At 36.6% G+C, this 8,560-nt stretch overlaps 1 long non-coding RNA gene across 1 annotated transcript; it reads right to left on the reverse strand.

The window, feature by feature from the left end:
• Positions 1 to 3,181: 3,181 nt before the first annotated feature.
• On the reverse strand, positions 3,182 to 8,347 carry LOC307119360. The gene is made up of 4 exons (XR_013815636.1): positions 8,237 to 8,347; positions 7,383 to 7,432; positions 5,851 to 5,955; positions 3,182 to 3,276 (listed from the first exon to the last, which is right to left on the reverse strand). It is a non-coding gene; the product is annotated as an uncharacterized lncRNA (long non-coding RNA).
• Positions 8,348 to 8,560: the final 213 nt, after the last annotated feature.

Below are 8,560 nucleotides of genomic sequence, written 5' to 3' on the forward strand. Positions count from 1 at the left end.
TTCCTCTTCTCCAGCGTTTCCTCAATGTAATGATATCCTTTGATTTTGCCAGTTACTCAAGAAAGCCACTAGATGGCACTGTGTTAAGTGTTATGTGACGAACACTGTGCAACTAGTAACAAAGAATACCACATTTTGAAGTGCTATGAGAAAATAAAGACATGTTGAGACTGCACTGAGAAATATTTTATTCATATCACTGGGAGAAAAAAACAAAATAAACACTCAAGGCCTGCGAGACAAAGACTTTAATTATTCAGCCTGCCAAAGAGCAACTAAAGGTGTGGGGGGAAATATATAATAATGCTATTCATAAATAATGCTATTTCATGCATTCTGACTTATTTACACTGTTAAAGAGTTCGATTCTCATGCTAAACATGGCCAAAATTAAAAATAATGATAATAATTGTTGGACATATGACAGAGTAGGGGAAAGCAGGGCACAACCTAACGCTTTTTGACTGTCTGAGTTTGTGTATTCAGAGTATTTATTTTTCCCCACATTAATTTCACATGTCTAGTACACTTATGTGGTTTTGTTTCATTAATACAGTAGGCTATCATTAATACAGTGATATCTTCCAAAGATTTTTTACATTTTGGCACAATTTTTTCTCTAAATAATGTTGATATGGCAATTAGTAAATACACTAAGTTTCGTCATCTGGCATGTGGGGAAAGTTAACCCTGTGTTAGGTTGTGCCCCGCTCTCCCCTAGTTCTGTGCCAAATATACTCCTTTCTGGATTCGAACAAGTTTCGGGAAGTTTTTTTCGTGTATGGCCTTTTATGAAATCATAAAGGGCGGAAATCAAGCTTGTTCTTAAGCTGTAGTGCTATCGGAAATCGGATTTCCATGTTAAGTCAATGTAAAGACACACTGACGAGCGTATCGAGGTCCTGCGGCGCAATAGACGCGTTTAGCGCGGCACGATGGGTGTGATTTCACCTCGTTCGTGCGAAAGAGTAAAGGTTTTTTGAATAAAGACAATAATGAGAGTACAGAGTGTTTTGTTTGTTTTGTGCAACCAACCAAAAGTGTTGCCAAGTCCAGAATTTGGCTATTTTTTAAGTTGTTGTTGCTACTTACTGGTTTAAATTAGGGTCTATTAGGGTTTAAAAATACTTCTATAGAAGTTGAAGTATCAACTCAAGCTTTTTACTCAAGTAAAAGTGTGAAAATACTGGTTTAAAAACTACTTAAAGTATAAAAGTATAAGTAATGTAAGGGGAAAAAATGCCAATAAGGACAAAAGCTTAGGCCCCGCCACAGGGGCCTAAAGTGCACTACCCCACCTCATCAAAAAAAAAAATTCTAAAAGACATAATGACTGTAATGTTATATTAAAATGTTAATGTTGAAAAATGTGCACTACTAAGCCACCCGTTTCAACCACATATATGCCCATTGAAAATGAACACATTTTAGTGCAATGCAAATACATTAAAGAACCATATATTTGTACCATACCTGTCAAGTATCCCGTTTTGGCCGGGAAAGTCCCGTATTTTACCCTTCTTTCCCGCCGTCCTCCCGTATTAGTATTTTCCTGTAAATCTCCCGTATTTTAACCTGCGTTATTAAAAAACAATAATACCGGAGTAAAAAAACAAAAACATTTCCAATCTGAGCTCTGTAACTAGCCTCGCGATAACTCCCATCTGCAGTAGCCTACAGTATAGGTGTCAGTTGTCGCGAGGCTAGTGTGTGAGGTCAGATGACGAGTGACAATGCGGGAAAAAAACAAAACAGAGACGGATGATGATGGACGTAACGATAGAGACGGATTAAGGCACTCCTGCCAAAACAAAAAAAACCCTCGTGTAAATACCGTGATCAATGGGACAGCGAATTTAATTATAAAATGTAAGTGACTTAATGTTAATTAATTGTTTATGGAACTGGCGTATGAAATCAGTGTCATTTCCAGTCGTGATGGTATTCTGGAAAACAACACTCTTGTTAGTGTAATGTTGCTTAACTGTATCATATGTTATAAATATAATAACTACACCATTTTAACCGTGTATGTTAACTGAGTTTCTGTGTGTGAGCGCCGCTCATTTGTTTTCGATTTTCTCTTCGAGAGGCAACCACTCAACATTGTTGTCAGTTCGTTTGATATTATTATCCACTATCGATCGCCACTTACACTAACTGAATGCAGAATCATTATTGCACTTTGGTGATTCCCTAGTTATTTTTTTGTTTTGACATTTTACTCAGGATACTTGTCTGTTGGTCAAGTAAAATTATTTTTCACTTGCCCCTTCAAAAAATCCACTTGTCCCGGTGTTCTGACGATTTGTCCTACCTTGTCAGATTTTGCTATACCTCCCATTAAAACAGTAACTGTTAGGTAGCACGATTCGACAGCAAAAAATGCTGCCTATCAGATTGTGCTACCAGCATCATATTCATCTGATTTGAGGCTTTATTAATATCCATACCTACTCCTACCCTGAACCTACCCTTAAAACTATGTAAATATTTTAAATAAATAAATATTAAATATGGATGTAAAATGCTACATATCAGATTGTGCTACCAGAATCATATTAATGTGAGTTGCTTTATTAATATCCATTAATATCCATACCTACCCCTATCCCTACCATAAACCTACACTGTTAGACATTTTATTGTATTTTTGCGGTAACTTACTGGCAGCACTATTGCCAGTAAGTTACTGTAATTGCCCCTTTACAGTAGCTTACCTGTAAATGTGTTTTACAGTATGATGCCCTTACCGTAATTTAATTTTACAGTATGATGCCCTTACCGTAATTTAATTTTACAGTATGATGCCCTTACCGTAATTTAATTTTACAGTATGATGCCCTTACCGTAATTTAATTTTACAGTATGATGCCCTTACCGCAATTTAATTTTACAGTATGATGCCCTTACCGCAATTTATTTTTACAGTATAATAATTTTTACAGTAATTTTACTGTAATTTATTTTACTTTTTATTTTACAAAATATGCATATGTTAATATGTTATTACTTTATTTTGAATATTTTACATGAATGCAATAAAACAAATAATACATTTAATAAATTCCAAATAAGAGACTTGAGTCCATGTACATCAGTATATTTTTTATTCACCGTCACAATCAATTACAAAAAACAGAAAAAAAATAGAGAACTGAATTCATTACAACAAATCAAAGCAGAGATCATGACGATATGGCAACAAAAAGTATGAACAAAATACCCCAGCTGGTCTTGGCTGGCCTCCCTACTGGTAAACTACTGATGGCTGATCTGAAACAAAACAGAGGGACAATGTGTGAGAAATGGTTTATCTCATCTAAATTTGTTCATGGACAGATGAGGTAACAACTTGTGCAACAGCAGTTATTCATAGTTATACTTGTTATATTATTATTATTCATAGTTATACTTATATTATATATCTCTATCCCGAGGACAAGCGTGCGCGCTCTGGAGATTATCATGTGAAACGCAACAATACCCAATCAGAAAGCAAGCTGCTGACGGAAGACACCTCCCTCCAGCTCACGCTGGAACATGTAAAGGCCATGTTCACACCATCTCCATTACTTCATCTAAACATTTTCCTTTCCCCCCCCGCAAATTTTCTTTAAAAAGCATTCCATACACTATCAGGGTATATACAGAACTTCTTAAGTTGAATTTAATACCTTTTACTACCTTTTTTAATACCTTCAAAATATTTTTTAATACCAGCGCGACTTCAAGCTGCAACTATAGTAGTGTAAATGAAATATCTTTCCAAATGGAATAACATATTGCATCACAATGTAACGAGGTCATTATAACTTAACATCAACTGCCCAAAGAGATGAGAATAGAAATAAAGACAGAAGAGGAAGGAGACATCTTCTTCATAGTTCATGCAGTGTACAGAGCAATTTTCACGGCGCAATACAGATTTTTTTTCTTTTTCGTTTTAAATCATGAAGGCGAGTCAGTGGATATCACACAAAAACGTAATGTGTGCGAGAGTCGGTGAAGTCTCAAACCTGGTCAATTATTCACTACTGAAAGTGAACGTAAAATCTGACAAGCTTTCGGCGCATATTCTCACAGAGACAAGAGATATCTCTTTATTTATATAAATCTGCTTTAACATATGCTGATAACGTATAGCCTATAACTGTCTGAATTTATATTCTTAATATTTCTCTTTTGGCCCATATTGTGAAACAAATTAGAAGAGAAGTATAGGCCCATTTCGTGTTAAACAAGTTTTTTTTTAAATAAAGCTGCTCTTACTTTCTGATAATACTGATATTATTGTAGTGTTCTGACATATTATAGACTGATAATCATTTTAATTATAGGCCTATAATTCCTTGTTTAATTGTGCAAAATGTATTTAAATAATGAGGAGTAAGCTAATATATCTATTCTTTTATTATGCAGCGTGTCGGTTGTGCATTGATGCATTATGAAATTATCACGGGGGCAAATTAAATGTATTATCAATTTAATAATAAAAGTAGGCCTACCCTAATCATAATAATAATCATTTATATACATAAATAGTAAATGCTAAATCTTCACTCATACAGTGAGCAGACAAGTCGCGCTCGACGATCCGAGCCATGGTGTGAGCATATAAACCGTGAGCTTTGGCTTTACATCGCATGCGATCTACTCGTACAGTGTGAGTAGATAACCTTGCTGAAATCGCACAGAAATCGCACAGTGTATGCCAAGCTTTAAGCAACTTGCATATTTCGAAACAGCTCTTCAATGCCATAGATTCAAATTGAAAGAGTGGTGTTTAGTTGCAAGGTCTAAACACCACAGCACCTCAGCTCGCAATGTAGCGGTGGTGATAGGGCATAGCGTCTGCTGTCTGACGTCTGTCACGCACCTGTTGATGATGCTGCTAGACTAACGTTAGGCTACTGGCAGTGGTTTGAATCGGGAGAGCAGTCGGGGTTGAGGGCAAAGCAGTGGAGGTTGAGGTCGTTGATGCATCTGTAGCGCAGAACATTGGTATGGGAAGCTGCTCGCTACGTCCGCGCATCCTAGCTTGGTGGCTATTTGATTACATATGCGATTTGACGCCATTCACCCCCACCCAGGTTATATTAATTGTCTTCTTGCAGACGTGGCAATAAGCCTTGCGGCTGTTGCAAACTACTGGCCTAAGCCAGTCTTTAAATCGTGAGTCCTCCAGCCAGAGGTCCGAAAACTTGCATTTCCCCATGCTTTAATTACTGAATGGAAGCGAGCTCGCGTACATGTTTGTCAGCAAGCCAGCCGCGGACCCAGTTTGTTTCAGCGCGCGTGAACGAACACCACCTCACACGATATCGCGCAGGTCCTACTCTAAACATATAAATAAATCCACGCAAATTTTAGAAAAAAAAGGCCAAATTGACAAATTTATCTAAAAAAAATTTGACTCGAAAATTTAATACCTCGTCAGATGACGTTTAGTACTTTTTACTACTTTTTAATGCCCTTAATTTTGGCTAATTTCATTTACTACCTTTTACAACCCCGCGGACACCCTGACTATAAGAGCAATTTCATGATATGATATACTTTATATCACCTGTGGTGTGGTAGGCAAACGTCACCTCCTGCTCAACTGACATCTTATGCTGCCTTCACGTGCTATAGGAATTACTGAACTAGTTTCCTAGTTAAAAAATTGGACATGAACGCCCTCTCAAGTCAAAATCTGAATGTGATGAGCTCGTAATCACAACTTCAGAAGTGGGAAGTAGGAAATTTCTAGCACATGAAGGCAGCATAAGACGAGGTTGGCTGAAAATGAAAAGATAAAAGTCTCTCAGAAATTGCAAATAATTAAATACTTGCACCTGTACATACTTGCATGATTAGTTTTTAGTTCAGGTTTTAGTTGTAGTCCAGCTTTGTCCGTTTCTCCGTCTATTCCTCAGTCTCTCTGTTTTCTGGTCACTGGTTGGATATGATCTGCATATAAAATAATGTATACATATTTTGGTAACACTTTACAATAAGGTTGTATTAGTTAACATTAGTTAAAGGGTTAGTTCACCCAAAAATGAAAATTCTGTCATTAATTACTCACCCTCATGTCGTTGGACACCCGTAAGACCTCCGTTCATATTCGGAACACAAATGAAGATATTTTAGTTGAAAGCTGATGCTGAGAAAGGCTTCAGATAGGCCTCCATTGGCATTCAGTACATTGACACTTCCAATATCCATGAAAGGCACTTAAAACGTCGTTACAAAGTCTATCTCACCACAGTGACTCTACAATAATTTTACGATGTGACGACAATAGTTTTTGTGCGCAAAAAAAAATCTAAATAACATCTTTATCCAACTTGTTCTTGTCTTCCGTGTGTGCCTCCACGACGCATGCGCGAGAATATGACGCAGATTCGGCGTTCGGACACATGACCCAGAAGAGATTTGTTTACGAGCAGAGGAAGACGCGCGTGTCTAAGCTGTTGAATTCTACATTGATCGTGCTTTAGGTCTCGGCGTAGTTCTCAAAATGGGGCTTAAGTGTGCATTTCATGGATTCCCGAACGCCGGATCTGCGTCATATTCTCGCGCATGCGTCGTGGAGGCACACACGGAAGTCGAGAACAAGTTGGATAAAGGTGTTATTTAGATTTTTTTTTGCGCACAAAAACTATTGTCGTCGCATCTTAAGATTATTGTAGAGTCACTGTGGTGAGATGGACTTTGTAACAACGTTTTAAGTGCCTTTCATGGATCTTGGAAGTGTCAATGTACTGAATGCCAATGGAGGCCTATCTGAAGCCTTTCTCAGCATCAGCTTTACACTAAAATATCTTCATTTGTGTCTGAAGATGAACGGAGGTCTTACGGGTGTCGAACGACATGAGGGTGAGTAATTAATGACAGAATTTTCATTTTTGGGTGAACTAACCCTCTAATGCATTAGTTAACATGAACTAACCATGAACAACACCTCTGTTCAGCATTAGTTAATCTTTGTTAACGTTAGTTCATAAAAATCCAGCTGTTCATATTAGTTCACAGTGCATTAACTAATGTTAGCAAGATTTTAATAATGCATTAGTAAATGTTGAAATTAACATTAACAAAGATAAATAAATGCTTTATAAGTGCAGTTCATTATTAGTTAATGTTAATTAATGTAGTTAACTAATGAACCGTATTGTAAAGTGTTACACAAATTTTTAAGTGCATACAATGAATCATTTTTAATTACTTTGTCATGTTATGCTGTGACATATCCCACATGAGACTAAACAGTCACAACAAGATAACAAATAGATGCCAAGTAGGAAATGCAGGCAACAAGTATTTTTGAAATAATAAAATGTTATGCATTAAAAGACGTTAATCACATAATGTTAGTCAAAATATATACTTACAAAGCCAAAGATGCTCAGTGCTGTGGCTCTTTCTGGGGTGTTGTTAGCTCCTGTTGACACAAGAGAGAAAAAGAAGAAATTTTCATTAATGTTTATTGACTATAATGGTGCCCAAATGTTATGCACATGATAATTCACAGATATAGGATGACTGCTAGATTGACCACTTACACAATCAAATGACTATCAACACTGAAAAAAGAGAGAAGACAATAATAGAGCCTTCAGTGGCATGTAAAAATGAATTCATATGAAATAATATAATAAATAAGAAGCCACAATGAACATACTTGAACTAATTATTATTTTACTTGAATATATATTAATCCTCTGGTGTATACACTGGCGTAAATGTTCTATTTTCGAGAGAGAGAGAGAGAGAGAGAGAGAGAGAGAGAGAGAGAGAGAGAGAGAGAGAGAGAGAAAGAGAAAGAGAGAGAGAGAGAGAGAGAGAGAGAGAGAGAGAGAGAGAGAGAGAGAGAGAGAGAGAGAGAGAGAGAGCCTTTGACACCGCTAACGTTACTTCAAATGGCGTCACACACATTTAACTGTCAACGAAAATATGTAACTATAACTGGCCGTGAAAAGACGGAAACCATTGTTCGCGTAAATACAACATTTGGTACATAATGTACAATGCAGGTAACAGTTAGTCAATTGTATGCAAATTTAATGGGTTATGAAAGCGGTTCTTGAGGAAAATGAACAGTTCCCCGAGACTGTCATATAGTAATAGCAATTCGATATTATTATTTACTTTCTTCATATATGTAGCTATATTTAATGGATATTGGTTTACGTTTTAAAAGTATCAAAGACATTTGTGACAAATTTGTCAAATAAAAACTTCTTACCTCAGGAAAGCTCGCAGCTGGTGTCTGGCGATCCGATCCACAGGCAGGGACGTCCGTTATGCGCGCACTCGACACAAACCTCATTTGCGCGGGCTTGGCACGCGAGTAAACAATTTAAATTGTGTGAAGTGTAAGCAAAGTTTATAAATATATTTTTTAAACATTTAAAAATTACATTTATATCATCACACTTGTACTGGTATTACTCTGGCATTAAAATAATAATAAATAAAATAAAATTACGGATCATGAGATATAAAATGCTAACAGTAGGTGTGTGTGTGTGTGTGTAGCCTACCGTTAGCATTTTATATCTCATGATCC

This window comes from Gobio gobio, assembly GCF_949357685.1.
Source record: "Gobio gobio genome assembly, chromosome: 23".
Lineage (NCBI taxonomy): Eukaryota > Metazoa > Chordata > Actinopteri > Cypriniformes > Gobionidae > Gobio > Gobio gobio.